Below are 20,369 nucleotides of genomic sequence, written 5' to 3'. Positions count from 1 at the left end.
CTCATGCCTGTCAGAATGGCTAAATCAAAGACATGAGAAATGAGAAGTGTTAGCAAGGATATAAAGAAAAAGGAACCCTGTGCACTGTTGGTGGAATGTAAACTGGTGCAGCTACTATGGAACAGTATGGAGGTTCCTCAAAAAATTAAAAATAGAACTACCAGTAATTCCACTATTAGGTATTTACCCAAAGAGAACTGAAACACTAATTTGAAAAGATATATGCACCTTTATGTTTACTGCAGCATTATTTACAATTGTCAAGATATGGAAGGAACACAAGTGTCCATTCCCAGATGAATGGATAAAGAAGATGTGGTTTACACACTGGAATATTACTCAGCCATAAAAAATGGGAAACCCTGCCATTTGTGACAATATGGATAGACCTAGAAGGTATTATGCTATGAATTCAGACAGAGAAAGACAAATACCATATGATTTTACTTATATGTGGAATAAAAAAAATAAAACATACAAACAAACCAACAAACAAAAAGCAGAAACAGACCCATAAATAGAACCAACTGAAGGCTGTCGGGGGAAAGGTGATGGGGGAAAGGCAAATGGATGAAAGTGAGTAGGAGTTACAGAACGCCAGTTATGGAAAGAGTAAGTCATAGGGATAAAATGTACACCATATATAGTGGTTGGGAATATAGTAAATGGTATTGTAATATTGTATGGTCACATGCTTGTGGTAAGCATGGCATAACATATAGATCTGTTGAGTCAATATGTTGTACACCTAAAACTGATGTAAAATCATGTGCCAACTATACTTCATTTAAAAAAAAAAAAAAAATCACCGAAACTTCTAGGGGGAAATATGTGGTGGGGTTATTGCAATTTCTTTAAAAAGTTTAGTTTGTCCTTTCCAGAAATAATAAATGATCTAAAACACAAACCAAGGATTTGAGGTCACCTTCAGGTACCTGGACACACTCCATTAGGTAGGCATAAAAGCCAGATTCTGTTCAGGGCCTAGAAAGCAGTGCCTGACCAGGGGCCAAGCAGGGGGGCAAGTGAATGGAATAGCTTCCCACGTGAAAACTGGTAAGTTACAACTTGCCCTAATTTCTTTATTTCTACTGCAGTATTTATTATCATTCTGCTTAATAAGTAAATTGAAGCTTCTTCATTAAGGAAGGCATTTTTAGTGGCAAGCTTGGCGATATGTAAATTGCTGAAAGTTACCGAAGATTTTCAGAACAATATCAGGGACGCTGGTGCCATCTGCTGGCGACATGTTACGCAGCCACATTAAGTTCAATAATTTGCTCAAGTGTTTGTGCCCGATGCTGTCACAAAGTAATGGGAAGCTTTGGCCCTAACTTCACTCCGAGGATTTGGGATGGTGAGACAAATGCATAAACTGAGCAGCCGTCAAGTACAAGCAGTGAAGCATTAAGTACTGACATGAGAGTTCAGAGGAAAGACAGCAGTGTGAGCAGGAGCCATCAAGGAAGACTGCCTAAAAGCGGCAGAACTCTGGCTGGTTCTGAGGGGGCTTGGATTTGACCAGCTGAAGAGGGAAACTGCAAGCCATTTGCCTTTCTTTCCCAGAGTCTACAAATACAAAGCTGAAGTGAAGACTAGCCTGAAACTTGTTCATTGATTCATTCTGCAAACATTTACATAGGGACCATCCCAGCTTCTTTGATCCAGAAAGTTAAGAATAGATGCATGCTACCTTATCTCTCCACAAGACTATACAGCTGAAATGATAATGTTAGGCACTAACAATAAGAGCTAGACTGTATTTAAATAGACGGTCTTTCAGATTTTTTTCACCTCAGAAACTGTAATTCATGAAAAACCAGAAAAGAAGTCCCATATCACATCCTCCCCAGGGCACCAGCTCCCCTGCTGGTCTGCTCACGCTTGACACTTTTGTCTTTCAGGGTTCTCACCACTATTGTATTGCCCTATGTTGGGGGGGCAGTGATCACCCACCATGCTTGGCTGAAAAGGAAAATAAAGGATGAACTGAAAACTGCATGTCCAGCTAGTAGAGCAAAGTAAGAGACTTGCAGCTAACAGAACAATCAGTTTGGAAAAAAATACATGGACAGAGGTCAACTGAAGGAAGGTGTTTAGGATATGTGTCACAGCTCTGGTCAATATTTTCGTGAATAATTTGGTTGAAAATACAAAGGATCTGCTTACCAAACTGTGGACAGCAAAAAGTTTAGGAGCTGGAGAGAACAAGGCAGCAAACAGAACACAGAAGCAGCAAAATAAAAAATGAATAAAGTCTGTTTCTAGAGTTCTTCTAGCTCTAACACTGTATGAGTTACTAAGCTGAAATGAAAAACCAAAACTATATGAGGAAACCCAACCAACTACCCAAGTATATAAAGGAAAATGAGTGGCTTAATAGCAGTTTATGTGAAACAGATCTAGGGGTCTCAGTTGACCACAAATTGCCAGGAAATATATGCCAGCAGGGCCACTGACAAAAAAGCTAAGGCAACCTAGGCTGCTTAACTAGGAATATGCCCAGAATGAAGGAGGCAGCAGTTCTACTGTTCTCTGCTCTGTCAAAGCATTCTTAGGGCTATACAATTAAGTCTTGGGACCACACTGTACAAAGAACATTGACAAAGAAACATGGCCATAAGGGAGCAGTCAGGATTACAAAGGGTCTAGAAACCAAGTTACATAATAAACAGCTGAAGGCCCTAGGACAGCAGACCTGGAGAACTATAGGGAGGCAGAGATGCTACCTTCAGTTATCTGAAGACTGTCCAGAGGCCCAGTAAGGAGATATATGCAGTGTAGTTCTTGTGACCCAAGTATGATCCCACATATTGCTAGAATACTCTACAGGGCAAAAACTTGGGTTTTCAATTCCCCTCTATCATACCCCTAGCAAACTGTTGACCTTATCACATGAGGCAGACCATTCTACTGCTAACAAATATGCTAGATAATTCTTCCCTGATGCTGACCTGAAAAATCTGCCTTTGTGTACCCTCTGCCTCTGGATCCAACTATGGTCTTTCAGAGAGTTACACAGTACGTTTACTTCCTGTTTCTTATGACTACTCTTCTAATACCTAGAATTTTGTCTTTCCCCCCAAGCCATCTTCTCTCCAGGCAAGAGTCAGCCCAAGTAATAATTTAACAAACACTTACTGAGCCCTTACTGGACATCATAAGAGCTTGGACGTCTGCTAAGAACTGCAGAATCCAGAGATAAAAAACTAAACTTCCTCAAGAACTTAAGACTACCAAGGAGAAAAAAAAAATTATAATGCAGTATGATAAGTGCTATAAAGGAGTAAGCCCTGGTAGCCAAGAAAGTGGAGGAGAGGCTTTCAGTCTACAAGGCTTCCTGAAGAAAGCAATCTTTGGCCTCTGAACTGATGGCCTAGTAGATGTAAGCAAAAGCATCATGATGAGTGAGTGTTCAGGATAAGGGAACATGGTATTTCTGACAAAGTACAAATAAGGAGGGAAGTGTGAGAAATGAGCCGAAAGAGCAGGCAAGGCTCAGAGAAGGCTGATGTCTGCATTACACATACAGAAGTTTTTATTATAGTCTGGGAGAAAAGTTTTTCTTTTGCATAGGAAGTAGGTTACCATCCTTTACCATCTTAGACGGTATTCTCTAGTCACATTTCAGTAATCCTCTTAATGTGTTTGTCTAAGAAAAATCTATAGTAAAGATTTCTAGGTAGGAGATTTTGCCACTCATCCATTCCACAAGGGAAGAACAGTTCAGGGGATAGGAGCTGGAAAAGATATGGTTTTTGGTAACAGAGATGATGAAAGCTTCCCCTTGGAGATCTTTAAAAATAGGACAGATACTTTTCCAGGCATAAACTTACTCCTTCTCTTAAAATCCCTGCGGGAGCTAAGAAACAAGTAATATTAGACTCTGAACAGATGATGAAAACTGTGTGACAGAGAAGCTAAAAAGCAAGCTGGGCCTAGGCTAGGTTTCCAATCCAGATCTTCTATCTCCAAGTCCTTCCTCCCTGGTACCATTCACTTCTGAATTTGTGATAAAACCCTGGAAAAGCTGAGGAAGCGGTATAATATAGATATTAAAGGGGTGGAGAAGGACGGACCTGGTCGAAAGTCGCTGAAGAAGAAAATATCAGGAGAGTTAAAAACAGAAGTGACCATGGCAGAAACTGACAATATCTTGGAGCTTTTGAGAAACCTCAAAAAATGGCTGAGTGCTCATATGAGAAGAGCACTTAACCAAGAATCAGATTTTGGATTTATGTCCAGCTCCCCAATTTAATGGTCATGTACTCTCAACAAGTCTCTGCAGTGTTTTGCACTTTGGTTTACTACTCTGAACAATGGAGTTATATCCCTATCCTGACCACCATATAATGCCACTGTGAGGTTCCAATGAGATCAGACAAGAAAAGTATTTTTTAAAAATATCAACAAATTGCAACGATAAGCAGCTTAAGGTAGTGTTACTACTGTTGTTATTACTGAAAAGAACAGTAACCTGAATTTTATTTTTTTTTAAGATTTTATTTATTTATTTGACAGAGAATGATCTCAAGTAGGCAGAGAGGCAGGCAGAGAGAGGTGGGGGGGGTGGGGAAGCAGGCTCCCTGCTGAGCAGAGAGCCTGATGCAGGGCTCAATCCCAGGTCCCTGAGACCATGACCTGAGCCGAAGGCAGAGGCTTTAACCCACTGAGCCACTCAGGTACCCCCTGAGCTTTAAATATAGAAAACAGCAGGACCTTTTGCTCCTCTATAGCAGTTAATTTAGATGAAGTTCTTTTAACGTGAAGGATGGACTTGAACTCCTAAGTTACAAAAAGATGTAACTTTTCACTTTTCACAGTGAAACCAGTGGACTGGTATACTTGCTCATAATCAGCCTAATGGCTGGCAGCATCCATGCTGCTCTCTGCCAGTGCTTCTCATAAGGGTGGATTTCCTCCCCAGGGGATGTTTGATGAAGTCCGGACACATTTTTGGCTATCATGATCAGGAAAAGGGATGCTAGTGGCATCTAGCAGGTAGAGGCCAGGTGTGCTGCTAAACGTCCTCCAATGCACATAGCAGTCCCCCATGAAAATAAAGAATCATCTGGCCCAAAATGTGAATAGTCTCCCTATTGAGAGACTGGTCTAGGAGAATAGAACTAGTGTTTTTCCACTCAGGATTCATGTGTGCCCACTGAAAGGCTGGGCTGCCAACTAGCACGAGGGAAAAACAGAAAATTTCATTCAGTTTGAGAGAAACAGAGCCTTATCAATTAATTCCATCATTTCTCAGCATGCCCATAAGAAGATTTTTTTTTTTTTAAAGCTCTGATAGCTAATCTCAAACAGTTCATCTTTCTACCACCTGACAATCATCCCAGTGTCTCTTTTACACAACATTCTCTGAGGAACCATTTTGTTTGATTCTCTTTTATTCCCATTCTTCACTCTGTAGACATTTAATGTGTTTAATATATTTTTGTTTGTATTTGTACTTACAAACTGTATTTTTTGTGTATGTATTTTGATTTATTAGTTGGCACTATATTTTTCTGTTCCTTACTTTTTAGATCCACAAGTTGTTACAGGTAAAGCTAATGTGTTGCTTTAACTGCAATGGAGAGTCCTGATATGCAGCCACCACATTTTACCTATTTATTCAGATACAAATATCCAGACTGCCTCTAACTCTTCAATTAACTGCCATAATTAACATTTAAATCAATACCTTCTCGGGCGCCTGGGTGGCTCAGTGGTTTAAGCCGCTGCCTTCGGCTCAGGTCACGATCTCAGGGTCCTGGGATCAAGTCCCATATCGGGCTCTCTGCTCAGCAGGGAGCCTGCTTCCCTCTCTCTCTCTCTGCCTGCCTCTCTCTCCATCTACTTGTCATCTCTCTCTGTCAAATAAATAAATAAAATCTTTAAAAAAAAAAAAAAATCAATACCTTCTCACATGTCCCTTTAGGATATGTCACGAGATATGTATATATTCCATCTGACTGAAACTCCCAGGCTGCTCTCCATAATACCTGCCCCAGCTTCATACCTACAAAGAACAGACAAAAGTTCCTAAAGCCTCTGACCCCAGCCAGCAGTTGGACATATCTAGCTTGTTAGTCTAGAATATCAATTATCATCAGTTTTAATTATTACTAATCTCGTATTCTGCTATCAGTTAACTTTGCCTATCCTACCCTTTACAGAACAAGTCCCCTTAATCCCTTTATTTATTTATTTATTTACTATTTATTCAAAGAGGGACACAGCAGGGTGGGAAGGGCAGATAGAGAGAGGGAGAGAGAATCCCAAGTAGACTCCATGCTGGGCATGGAGTCTGACATGGGGGCTCAACCCCACAACCCCAAAACCATGAACCAAGACAAACTCGAGTCAGATACTTAATCGACTGAGCCGCCCAGGTACCACCCTTAATCTCTTTTTTTTTTTTTTAAAGATTTTATTTATTTACTTGACAGACAGAGATTACAAGTAAGCAGAGAGGCAGGCAGAGAGAGGAGGAAGCAGGCTCCCTGCTGAGCAGAGAGCCCGATGCGGGGCTGGATACCAGCACCCTGGGATCAGGACCTGAGCCGAAGGCAGAGGCTTTAACCCACTGAGCCACCCAGGAGCCCCACCAGCCTTAATCTTAAATAATCAAATTTATCAAAATTTTATCTTATTTATCCACATAATTTTTATTAACTTCTTTTTTTTGCCTTTCATAATTAGAACTTTAATCTATCTTGGGACGCCTGGGTGGTCAGTTGGTAAAGCAGCTGCCTTCGGCTCAGGTCATGATCCCAGCATCCTGGGATCGAGTCCCACATCGGGCTCCTTGCTCGGCAGGGAGCCTGCTTCTCCCTCTGCCTCTGCCTGCCATTCTGTCTGTCTGCCTGTGCTCGCTCTCTCTCCCTCTCTCTGACAAATAAATAAAATCTTTTAAAAAAAAAAGAACTTTAATCTATCCTTAGTCCCCTTTGTATGGCATGTGATACAGGAATCTAGTTTTAATATTTCTCCACTTGGTGAGCCAGTCTTCTCAATACAATTTACTTTACTTAACAATGAATATTTCCTTCACTGATCGGTGGTTACACTTTTATTATCTTCTTTTTTTCCTTTTTAAGATTTACTTATTTGAGGGGTGCCTGGGTGGCTCAGTGGGTTAAAGCCTCTGCCTTCGGCTCAGGTCCTGATCCCAGGGTGCTGGGATCGAGCCCCGCATCGGGCTCCCTGCTCAGCAGGAAGCCAACTTCCCCCTCTCTCTCTACCTGCCTCTCTGCCTACTTGTGATCTCTACCTGTCAAATAAATAAATAAAATCTTTAAAAAAAAAGATTTATTTAGGGGCGCCTGGGTGGCTCAGTGGGTTAAGCCTCTACCTTCAGCTCAGGTCATGATCCCAGGGGCCTGGGATCAAGTCCCACATAGGGCTCTCTGCTCAGCAGGGAGCCTGCTTCTCCTCATCTCTCTCTCTGTCTGTCTCTCTGCCTATTTGTGATCTCTCTCTCTGTCAAATAAATAAATAAAATCTTTAAAAAAAAAAAGATTTATTTATTTGAGAGAGAGAGGGAGAATAAGTAGGAGGGGCAAAAGGGGAGAGAATCTCAAGTAGACTCTGGACAGAGTACGAAGCCTGACACAGGGCTCAATATCACAACCCTGGGATCATGATCTGAAATCACGATCTGAGCTGAAGCCAAGAGTTAATACTTACCTGACTGAGCAACCCAGGCTCCCCTATACTCTTATTGTATATTAAGGTCCTATTATACAGGGATCTGTTTCTGAGATCTGAGATCTATTTGTCTATTTCTATGGTATATCTTACTATTTGAAAAGGCAAGTCTTTGTCTTGGGAATTGCTTTCCTTCTCCCTTTTAAACTTCAAGTAGAGGGGAGAAATGAGTTAACCAGAATCTCTAATGAATATTCCCATCATCAGTCATGCATGGACCATTTTAATTTTTAAAAATTACTTTTAATTGTGGTAAAAACTCAGAAAATTTACCATCTTAACCTTTTTTAACGGACTTTTTTTTTTTTTAAAGATTTTTATTTTTATTTATTAGACAGACAGAGATCACAAGTAGGCAGAGAGGCAGGCAGAGAGAGGAAGGGAAGCAGGCTCCCTGCTGAGCAGAGAACCCGATGCGGGGCTGGATCCCAGGACCCTGGGATCATGACCTGAGCCGAAGGCAGAGGCTTTAACCCACTGAGCTACCCAGGCACCCCCCATCTTAACCATTTTTAAAAATGTATGGTTCAGCAGCGCTAAGTAATATTCCCACTGCTTTGTAACAGATATCCAGAACTTTTTCATCTTACAAAACTGAGACACTTCTATGCCCCTTAAATAACAACTCCCCACTTCTCCCCTCTGCCCCAGGTCCTGATAACCACCATCCTACTTTCTGTTTCTGTGAATCAGACTACTCTAGGTACCTCATATAAGTGGAAGACAAATAAAAGCATTTGTCATTTTCTGTCTGGCTTATTTACATTATTACACATAATGTTCTGAAGGATCACCATATTGAAGTATATAACAAAATTTCCTTCCTTTTTTAAGTTAAATTATTTTTAATAATATCATAACTACTAAACCCATCACTCAACATAAAAACTGGAACATCTAAAACTACTTATATCTACCTATGTGCTCTTCTCTAGCCTATCCTCCATCTTCCATCCAACATCACCCTTATCCTGCATCTTGATTTTATCATTTCCTTGCTTCTTAAAATAAAGTTATATTATGCATTTACATATTTTTAAAAAGATACTCTTTAGTTTTCATTGTTTTTAGCTTTCTATGAAAGGTACCAAGTTATGAGCAGCCTTCTGAATCTTTTTTCACTCAATATTAAATTGCTAAGAGTATCCTTACCATTACTTTTAACTACAGTTAATTATTTTTTGTGTTGTTTTATATATTTCATGTTGTATGTATGATTTTACAAGTTACATAATAATCCATTGGGTGAATACAACAAAGCTTAACTTATCCAGTCACCTATACTTGGGTATTGAGTCATTTTTAAGTTTTTGCTATTATAAATAATGCTCTTATGGAAATTCTGGTACATCTCCTTAGTGTGCATATGCAAAACTCCAAGATCAAAATGAAGAGGCAACCTACTGAATGGGAAAAGATATTTTCAAATGATATAGGGGTTAATATCCAAGATATATAAAGAATCTATACAGCCCTACACAAAAAATAATAATGAAAGAATCTGATTAAAAATGGGCAGAGGAGGGGCCCTGTGTGGCTCAGCAGAGTGAGCATCCCACTCTTGGTTTCAGCTTGGGTCATGATCTCCAGGGTCCTGGGACTGAGCCCCACGTTGGGCTCCCTGTGCTGTGAGAAGTCTGCTTCCCCCCCCATCTCCTTCCCTCTGCCCCTCACTCCACTCTTGCATACGTGCACAGGCTCTGTCTCCCTAAAATCAATAAATAAATCTTCAAAAAAAGAAAAGATTCTAAAAATGGGCAGAGAGCCTGAATAGACATTTTTCCAAATAAGACATACAGATGGCCAAGAAGTACATGAAAGGCTGCTCAACATCACTAATCATCAGGGAAATGCAAATCAAAACTATAGTAAGATATGACTTCACACACAATGGCTAGTATCAAAAAGATAACAAGCCTTAGTGAGGATCTGAAGAAAAGGGAAGCCTGGTATACTATAAATTAGTATAGCCACTGTGGAAAACATTGTGGAAGTTTCTCAAAAAATTTAAAATAGAAATAAATAGAAATATCATATCTAGTAACTCCACTACTGGTTACTTCCTGCCCTGCGCTCCCTGACCCCAGCAAAAGAAACCATTAATTTTGAAAGATATGTGCAATCTCTATGTTTTTTGCAGCAATATTTACAACGGTTAAAATATAGAAGCAACCTAAGTGTCCAGTAATAGATGAATGGATAAAGAAGATGTGGTATATGTGTGTGTAATACTATACAGCCATAAATAACAATGAGATCTTACCATTTGTGACAACACGGATGGACCTAGATAGAGCCTATCATGCTAAGTGAAATAAGTCAGACAGAGAAGACAAATACCTTGTAACTTCACTTACGTTTGGAATCTTAAAAAAAAAACCACACACACACACACACCCACCAACACATATGAACAGAGAAAAACAGATTCATAAATACAAGGAGTAAACTAAGTTAGCTGCCAGTGGGGGAAAGAATTGGAGGATGGACAAAATAGTGGTAGGGGATTAAGAGGTACAAACATTCAGTTATAAAGTAAGTCAGGAGATTGAAAAGTATAGCACAGGGAATACAATTAATAAGACTATAATAATGTACTGTGACAGATGGTACATATACAAATACAATGATACACTTATTGTTATACAGTGTATAATGTATGGAATTGTTGAATCACTATGTTAAAGACCTGAAAATAATACAAGATTCTGTATCAACCATACTTTAATAAAAAATTCAAGGAAACTAAAATAGCAAATACAAAATCTAGTCAACAATATGAACAAGTAATAGAAGAAAACAAATGACTACTAAGCATGAAAACATGCTCAACCTAATTCAAAAAGCTTAGATATTTTCACTCTATTAGACTGACAAAGCAAAGAGCAAGAGAAGAAAGGAACACAGAGGAAATAGAAAAACCACCATAAAACAAGTAACAAAATGGAAATAAGTATGTACCTACCTTATGTTTTTTTATAAGACATTTTAAAGAATTTTTTATTTAAGTAATGTCTACACCCAACAAGGGGCTCAAACTCACAACCCTGAGATCAAGAGTCGCACAGTCCTTTGACTGAGCCAGCCAGACACCCCTATCAATAATTACTTTGAATGTAAATGGACTGAACACTCCAATCAAAAGACACAGGATGACAAAACGGATAAAAAAAGCAAGACCCATCTATATGCTGCTACAAGAGATACATTTCCGACTTAAAGACACATACAGAATGAAAGTTACGGGATGGGAAAGCATTTTTCATGCAAATGAAAGTGAAAAGAAAGCCACGGTAGCAATACTTTTATTGGACAAAGTAGACTTTAAAACAAAGACTGGGGGCGCCTGGGTGGCTCAGTAGGTTAATGCCTCTGCCTTCGGCTCAGGTCATGATCCCAGGGTCCTGGGATCGAGCCCTTCATCGGGCTCCCTGCTCCGAGGACAGCCTGTTTCCTCCTTTCTCTCTGCCTGTCTCTCTGCCTACTTGTGATCTCTGTCTGTCAAATAAATAAATAAAATCTTAAAAAAAAAAACAAAGACTGTAGCAAGAGATAATTAAGGACACTAATAACCATAAAGGAGACAATCCATCAAGAAAACATAACAATTGTAAATATTTATGTACCTGACTAGGAGCACCCGAATACATAAAGCAGCTAATAACACACCTAAAGGAAGTAATTGACAGTAATATAATAATAGTAAGGGAGTTTAACAACCCACTTACATCAATGGATAGATCATCCAAGTAGAAAAACAACAAGGGAAGAGTAGCTTTTGATGACAGATGGATCAAACAAATATATTCAGAACATGCCATCCTAAAATAACAGAATACACATTCTTTTCAAGTGGACATGGAACATTGTCCAGAACAGATCACATATTAGGCCACAAAACACATCTCAACAAATTTGAAACCAACTCACAATGGATTAAGGATCTAAATGTGAGACCTAAAACCATAAAAATCCAAAAAGAAAATATAAGCAATAATTTCTCTGACATCAACCACAGAAACATTTTCTAGATCTGTCTCCTGAAGCAAGAGAAACAAAAGCAAAAATAAACTACTGGAACTATATTAAAATAAAAAGTCTCTGCACAATAAAAGAAACAACAAAACTAAAAGACAATCTACTGAATGGGAGAAGATGATGAACTACGACTTCACACATGTCAGAAGGTCTAAAATCAAAAGCACAAGAAAGAACGAGCGCTGGTGAGGATGTAGAGAAAAAGGAACCCTTGTGCACTATTGGTGGGAAGGCAAACTGGGGTAACTACTGTGGAAAACAACACGGAAGTTCCTCAAAAAATTAAAAATGTAAATACTGTATGATCCAATAATTCCATTCCTGGGTGTTTACCCAAAGAAAACAAAAACACCAAATGGAAAGATATATGCACCCCTATGTTTATTGCAGTTATTATTTACAACGCCCAAATTATGGAAGCAGCCCATGCCAATCAATACATGAATAAAGATGATGTGGTGTATATACACACACATATATACATACACACAAAGGAACATTACTCAACCATAAGAAAATGGGATTCTGCCATTTGTAACAACATGGATGTGTCCAGAGAGTATAATGCTAAATGAAATAAGTCAGTCTGAGAAAGACAAATACTGTTAGGATTTCCTTCATGTATAATTTTAAAAAATGAACAAAGAAAAAAAGAGACAAATGAAAAACAGACTATTTAGAGAACAAACTGATGGCTACCAGAGGGGAGGTGGGGGGGGTGTGAAATAGTTGAAGGGAATTGATAGTACACTTACCGGGATAAGCCTGAGTAATGTATAGAATTGCTGAATCATTCTATTTTACACCTGAAACTAACGTAACACTGTAACATTAACTCACTGAAATTAAAATTAAAAAAAAGAAAAGTCTGGTACTGACATAAGTCATACAGTTTGATGGAAAAGAACGGAGAGTATAAAAATTAATGTACACATATATATTCAACTGTTTTTTTATAAGAATGACTAATCATTCAATGGAAAAAGAAGTTTCTTCAAAAATGGTGCTAAGACATGCAAAATCCACATGCAAAAAAATGAAGTTAGACCCTTACCTCACACCATTTACAAAAAGTAACACAAAATAGACCAAAGACCTACAAGTAAGAGTTAAAAATATAAAACCCTTCCAAGAACACATACAGATAAAACTTAATAGTCTTGGATTTGGCAACAGATTCTTAGATATAACACTAAAAGCATGAGCAACAAAAGAAAAAATAGGTTTAAGAGTACAAAATTGGAACAAGTAGTAAATAAACCATAGAGATCTAATGCAAAGTATAATGCATATAGACACCAATACTGCAGTCTAATCAACAGACTTGCTAAGAGACAAAACCTTAATTATGTTAACCACTAAAAAGGATAATTATGTGATGTGACAAAGGAGCTTAATGCTGTTATAATGGCAATCATACTGCAAAAAATAAATGTGTCAGTTAAGATGTTGTACACCTTAAATATACCCAGCGTCAGGGGCACCTGGATCGCTCAGCCATTAAGCATCTGCCTTCAGCTCAGGTCATGATCCAGAGGTTCTGGGATCGAGTCCTGCATCAGGCTCCCTGTAGGGAGCCTGCTTCTTCCTCTCCCTCTGTCACTCCCCCTGCTTGTGCTTGCTCTGTTTCATGAGTAAATAAAATCTCTAAAAAAAAGTACTCAATGTTATACTTCAAATATATTCATTAAAAAAAGAAAAAAAGAGATAAACTGGACATCAAACTTAAAAATGTTTATGCATCCTCTTTCCCATCCTCAAAGATGGGGAGTAAAAAGAACAAGTGTTGAGAAAAAAAAAGTTGAGATGCCAGATACTAAAGAGAAGAAAACTGAAACCAAGAAGGATGATGCTGGTGGAAAGGTTAAGAAGGGTAATAACATCATGGGGCACCTGGGAGGCTCAGTCATTGAGCATCTGCCTTCAGCCTGGGTCATGATCCCAGAGTCCTGGGATCAAGCCCTTCATCAGGCTCCCTGCTCAGAGAAACCTGCTTCTCTCTCTTCCCTCCCCCTGCATGAGTTCCTTCTCTCGCTGTGTCTCTCTGTCAAATAAAATCTTTAAAAAAAAAAAAAAAGGGTAACCTCATGGCTAAAATGACAAATGGAAAGCCCCACTGCAATCAAAATCGTCTCCTAGTCAGAGGAATTGGCAGCTATTCCTTATCAGCTATGTATTCCAGAAAGGCCATGTACAAGGGGAAGTATTCAACAGCTAAGAAAAGAAAGAGAAGATTCTTGCTTCTGTCACAAAATCAGTTGGTGGTGCCAAGAACAGTGGTACCGGAGTGGTTCACCTTCACAAAACGCTGAGGTATTATCCTACTAAAGATGTACCTCAAAAGCTGTTGAGCCACAGGAAAAACCTTTTAGTTAGCATGAAAGAAAACTGAGCTAGCCTCACTCCTGGGACCATTTTGATCATCCTCACTGGGCACCACAGAGGCAAGTTCTAGAGCTAAATAATGGTAATGGCTGCACAGAACTGGATGTGCTAAATGCCACTGAATTATATACTTTAAAATGGTAGAATATCCATTCTTAAGGTTTTTCTTCTTTTTTTAAGATGTACTTATTTGAGAGAGAGTGTGTGTGTGCATGAGTGGGAGGGGCAGAGGGAGAGGGAGAGAAAAAATCTGAAACAGACTCTGTGCTGATCGTGGAGCTGACGTGGGGCTTGATCTCACGATCTGGAGATCATGACCGGACCTGGGGGAGTTGGTAGCTTAACCAACTGCGCCATTCAGGCAACCCATAAAATAGTAATATTTTTATGTGAAATTTCTGTCAATAAAAAGAAAATTCTATTCTTCCACAGAGTATCTTAAAACTTTTATATCTTGAGCTTTTTTTTAAGGGTGGGAGGAACAACAGTCACTACCATTAGTTTTAGAGTTTACAAAACACTTTGCCATAGAATCTTATATCATCTTCACAACCCATGAGGTAGATATCACCCCAACTTAGAGATAAGAAAAACAGGCTCAAGATATAAAGTCACATAGCTAAGAAGTGAGACAGCTGACGGATCAAATCAGACTAAGCTGGCTCCACTGTATCATACTGCCTACAAGCCAAACAGCTTCAACTTCTGGTAAGCTTGAAAAAGGACAAGATAGGACAGGACAAGAAAGGACAGCTTATTGCATACAAGCATCTTGGGCAATTTTCTTCTTCCAAAGGTAGTGTTCTAATTAAAGCAGTAGAAATATTCATTGTATACAAGTTAATAAACATTTTTTTAAAATCTAGGTCCTTATTTTATAAGAGTGGAATAAAGCAGATATTACAGATTTCCTTTCCCAATTTTTTAAAGATATGGCTTTAAGTTTCTCAGTGCAAGGTATTTATAATGTTGACATGTTTGCTCACCAGTGAAGTTCACTATAATGCTTACAGGGCGTGGCAGTAAGGTAATGGGATAATTGTGCATGCTCCTTATATAACTAGCTTCACAGTCATATTTTTTTTAATTTTTAATTTTTTATAAACATATATTTTTATCCCCAGGGGTACAGGTCTGTGAATCGCCAGGTTTACACATTTAACAGCACTCACCAAAGCACATACCCTCCCCAATGTCCATAACCCCACCCCCCTTCTCTCAAACCCCCTCCCCCCAGCAACCCTCGTTTGTTTTGTGAGATTAAGAGTCACTTATGGTTTGTCTCCCTCCCAATTCCATCTTGTTTCATTTATTCTTCTCTTAACTCCTTATGCCCCCATGTTGCATCTACACTTCCTCATATCAGGCAGATCAGATGATAGTTGTCTTTCTCTGCTTGACTTATTTCGCTAAGCAGGATACGCTCTAGTTGCATCCACATTGTCACAAATGGCAAGATTTCATTTCTTTTGATGGCTGCATAGTATTCCATTGTGTATATATACTACATCTTCTTTATCCATTCATCTGTTGATGGACATCTAGGTTCTTTCCATAGCTTGGCTATTGTGGACATTGCTGCTATAAACATTCGGGTGCACATGCCCCTTCGGATCACTACGTTTGTATCTTTAGGGTAAATACCCAGTAGTACAATTGCTGGGTCATAAAGCAGCTCTATTTTCAACTTCTTGAGGAACCTCCATGCTGTTTTCCAGAGTGGTTGCACCAGCTTGCATTCCCACCAACAGTGTAGGAGGGCTCCCCTTTCTCCACTTCCTCGCCAGCATCTATCATTTCCTGACTTGTTAATTTTAGCCATTCTGACTGGTGTGAGGTGATACCTCATTGTGGTTTTGATTTTTATTTCCCTGATGCCAAGGGATATGGAGCACTTTTTCATGTGTCTGTTGGCCATCTGGATGTCTTTGCAGAAATATCTGTTCACGTCCTTTGCCCATTTCTTGATTGGATTATTTGTTCTTTAGGTGTTGAGTTTGCTACGTTCTTTATAGATTTTGGACACTAGTCCTTTATCTGATATGTCGTTTACAAATATCTTCTCCCATTCTGTCAGCTGTCTTTTGGTTTTCTTAACTGCTTCCTTTGCTATGCAAAAGCTGTTGATCTTGATGAAATCCCAATAGTTCATTTTTGCCCTTGCTTTCCTTGCCTTTGGTGATGTTCCTAGGAAGATGTTGCTGTGGCTGAGGTCAAAGAGGTTGCTGCCTGTGTTCTCCTTCTCAAGGATTTTGATGGATTCCTTTCTCACATTGAGGTCCTTCATCCATTTTTAATCTATTTTCGTGTGTGGTAAGGTAATGGTCCAATTTCATTTTTCTGCATGTGGCTGTCCAATTTTCCCAAAACCATTTATTGAAGAGGTTGTCTTTTTTCCATTGGACATTCTTTCCTGCTTTGTCAAAGATTAGTTGACCACAGAGTTGAGGGTCTATTTCTGGACTTTCTATTCTGTTCCATTGATCTATGTGTCTGTTTTTCTGCCAGTACCATGCTGTCTTGATGATGACAGCTTTGTAATAGAGCTTGAAGTCTGGAATTGTGATGCCACCAACTATGGCTTTCTTTTTCTTTTTCTTTTTTTTTTTTAAAGATACTTAGTCTTTTTTTTTTTTCTTTTTAAGATTTTATTTATTTATTTGACAGAGATCACAAGCAGGCAGAGAGGCAGGCAGAGAGAGAGGAGGAAGCAGGCCCCCCGCTGAGCAGAGAGCCCGATGCGGGGCTTGATCCCAGGACTCTGAGATCATGACCCGAGCCGAAGGCAGCGGCCCAACCCACTGAGCCACCTAGGCGCCCCTGGCTTTCTTTTTCAATATCCCTTTGGCTATTTGAGGTCTTTTCTGGTTCCATATAAATTTTAGCATTATTTGTTCCATTTCTTTGAAAAAGATGGATGGTACTTTGATAGGAATTGCATTAAATGTGTAGATTGCTTTAGGTGGCATAGACATTTTCACAATATTTATTCTTCCAATCCAGGAGCATGGAACATTTTTCCATTTCTTTGTGTCTTCCTCAATTTCTTTCATGAGTACTTTATAGTTTTCTGAGTATAGATTCTGTGCCTCTTTGGTTAGGTTTATTTCTAGGTATCTTATGGTTTTGGGTGCAATTATAAATGGGACTGACTCCTTAATTTCTCTTTCTTCTGTCTTGTTGTTGGTGTAGAGAAATGCAACTGATTTCTGTGCATTCATTTTATATCCTGACACTTTACTGAATTCCTGTACAAGTTCTAGCAGTTTTGGAGTGGAGTCTTTTGGGTTTTCCACATATAGTATCATATCACCTGTGAAGAGTGATAGTTTGACTTCTTCTTTGCCGATTTGGATGCCTTTAATTTCCTTTTGTTGTCTGATTGCTGAGGCTAGGACTTCTAGTACTATATTGAATAGCAGTGGTGATAATGGACATCCCTGCCGTGTTCCTGACCTTAGCGGAAAAGCTTTCAGTTTTTCTCCATTGAGAATGATATTTGCGGTGGGTTTTTCATAAATGGCTTTGATAATATTGACGTATGTGCCCTCTATCCCTATACTTTGAAGAGTTTAGATCAGGAAGGGATGCTGTACTTTGTCAAATGCTTTTTCAGCATTCATTGAGAGTGTCATATGGTTCTTGTTCTTTATATTATTGATGTGTTGTATCACACTGATTGATTTGCAGATGTTGAACCAACCTTGCAGCCCTGGAATAAATCCCACTTGGTCGTGGTGAATAATCCTTTTAATGTACTGTTGAATCCTATTGGCTAGTATTTTGGTGAGAATTTTCGCATCTGTGTTCATCAAGGATATTGGTCTATAGCTCTCTTTTTTGATGGGATCCTTGTCTGGTTTGGGGATCAAGGTGATGCTGGCCTCATAAAATGAGTTTGGAAGTTTTCCTTCCATTTCTATTTTTTGGAACAGTTTCAGGAGAATAGGAATTAGTTCCTCTTTAAATGTTTGGTAGTATTCCCCCGGGAAGCCATCTGGCCCTGGGCTTTTGTTTGTTTGGAGATTTTTAATGACTTTCAATCTCCTTACTGGTATGGGTCTGTTCAGGCTTTCTATTTCTTCCTGGTTCAGTTGTGGTAGTTCATATGTTTCTAGGAATGCATCCATTTCTTCCAGATTGTCAAATTTGTTGGCGTAGAGTTGCTCATAGTATGTTCTTATAATTGTTTGTATTTCTTTGGTGTTAGTTGTGAACTCTCTTCTTTCATTCATGATTTTATTTATTTGGGTCCTTTCTCTTTTCTTTTTGATAAGTCTGGCCAGGGGTTTATCAATTTTATTAATTCTTTCAAAGAACCAGCTCCTAGTTTCGTTGATTTGTTCTATTGTGTTTTTTTTTTGGTATCTATTTTATTGATTTCTGCTCTGATCTTTATGATTTCTCTTCTCCTGCTTAGGGTTTTTTTCTTGTTCTTTCTCCAGCTCCTTTAGGTTGTGTACCTGAGACCTTTCTTGTTTCTTGAGAAAGGCTTGTACCGCTATATATTTTCCTCTCAGGACTGCCTTTGTTGTGTCCCACAGATTTTGAACCGTTGTGTTATCATTATCACTTGTTTCCATAATTTTTTTCAATTCTTCTTTAATTTCCTGGTTGACCCACTCATTCTTTAGAAGGATGCTGTTTAGTCTCCATGTATTTGAGTTCTTTCCAAACTTCCTCTTGTGGTTGAGTTCTAGCTTCAGAGCATTGTGGTCTGAAAATATGCAGGGAATGATCCCAGTCTTTTGATACTGGTTGAGTCCTGATTTAGGACGGAGGATGTGATCTATTCTGGATAATGCTCCATGTGCACTAGAGAAGAATGTGTATTCTGCTGCTTTGGGATGAAATGTTCTGAATATATCTGTGATGTCCATCTGGTCCAGTGTGTCATTTAAGGCCTTTATTTCCTTGTTTATCTTTTGCTTGGATGATCTGTCCATTTCAGTGAAGGGAGTGTTAAAGTCCCCTACTATTATTGATATGTTTCTTTGATTTTGTTATTAATTGGTTTATATAGTTGGCTGCTCCCACGTTGGGGGCATGGACATTTAAAATTGTTAGATCTTCTTGTTGGACAGACTCTTTGAGTATGATATAGTGTCCTTCCTCATCTCTTATTATAGTCTTTGGCTTAAAATCTAATTGATCTGATATAAGGATTGCCACTCCTGCTTTCTTCTGATGTCCATTAGCATGGTAAATTCTTTTCCACCCCCTCACTTTAAATCTGGAGGTGTCTTCGGGCTTAAAATGAGTTTCTTATAGGCAACATATAGATGGGTTTTGTTTTTTTATCCATTCTGACACCCTGTGTCTTTTGATTGGGGCATTTAGCCCATTAACATTCAGGGTAACTATTGAGAGATGTGAATTTAGTGCCATTGTATTGCCTGTAAGGTGACTGTTAATGTATATTGTCTCTGTTCCTTTCTGATCTACCACTTGTAGGCTCTCTCTTTGCTTACAGGACCCCTTTCAATATTTCCTGTAGAGCTGGTTTGGTGTTTGCAAATTCTTTCAGTTTTTGTTTGTCCTGGAAGCTTTTAATCTCTCCTTCTATTTTCAATGATAGTCTAGCTGGATATAGTATTCTTGGCTGCATGTTTTTCTCGTTTAGTGCTCTGAACATATCATGCCCGTTCTTTCTGGCCTGCCAGGTCTTTGTGGATAGGTCTGCTGCCAATCTAATATTTTTACCATTGTATGTTACAGACTTCTTTTCCCAGGCTGCTTTCAGGATTTTCTCTTTGTCACTAAGACTTGTAAATTTTACTATTAGGTGACGGGGTGTGGACCTATTCTTATTGATTCTGAGGGGCGTTCTCTGAACCTCCTGAATTTTGATGCTTGTTCCCTTTGCCATATTGGGGAAATTCTCTCCAATAATTCTCTTCAGTATACCTTCTGGTCCCTTCTCTCTTTCTTCTTCTTCTGGAATCCCAATTATTCTAATTTTGTTTCGTCTTATGGTATCACTTATCTCTTAAATTCTCCTCTCATGGTCCAGAAACTGTCCCTCTTTTGCTCAGCTTCTTTATTCTCTGTTATTTGGTCTTCTATATCGCTAATTCTTTTTTCTGCCTCATTTGTCCTAGCAGTGAGAGCCTCCATTTTTTATTGCACCTCATTAATAGCTTTTTTGATTTCAACTTGGTTAGACTTTAGTTCTTTTATTTCTCCAGAAAGGGCTTTTATATCTCCCGAGAGGGTTTCTCTAATATCTTCCATGCCTTTTT

The 20,369-nt window shown here is 38.9% G+C and overlaps 1 protein-coding gene and 1 pseudogene across 5 annotated transcripts in view; one reads left to right on the top strand and one right to left on the bottom strand.

The window, feature by feature from the left end:
- The window catches only part of RNF121 (ring finger protein 121), an 89,544-nt gene that overhangs the window by 29,002 nt on the left and 40,173 nt on the right, over positions 1 to 20,369 (bottom strand). The gene's annotated exons all lie outside the window — the stretch shown is intronic.
- LOC132023156 (large ribosomal subunit protein eL6-like) lies at positions 13,480 to 14,197 on the top strand (annotated as a pseudogene).

Source organism: Mustela nigripes, chromosome 1 (genome assembly GCF_022355385.1).
Source record: "Mustela nigripes isolate SB6536 chromosome 1, MUSNIG.SB6536, whole genome shotgun sequence".
In the NCBI taxonomy this organism is placed as follows: Eukaryota; Metazoa; Chordata; class Mammalia; order Carnivora; family Mustelidae; genus Mustela; species Mustela nigripes.
Note: the sequence above shows the minus strand (reverse complement) of the source record. Positions and strands in the feature narration are given on the sequence as shown.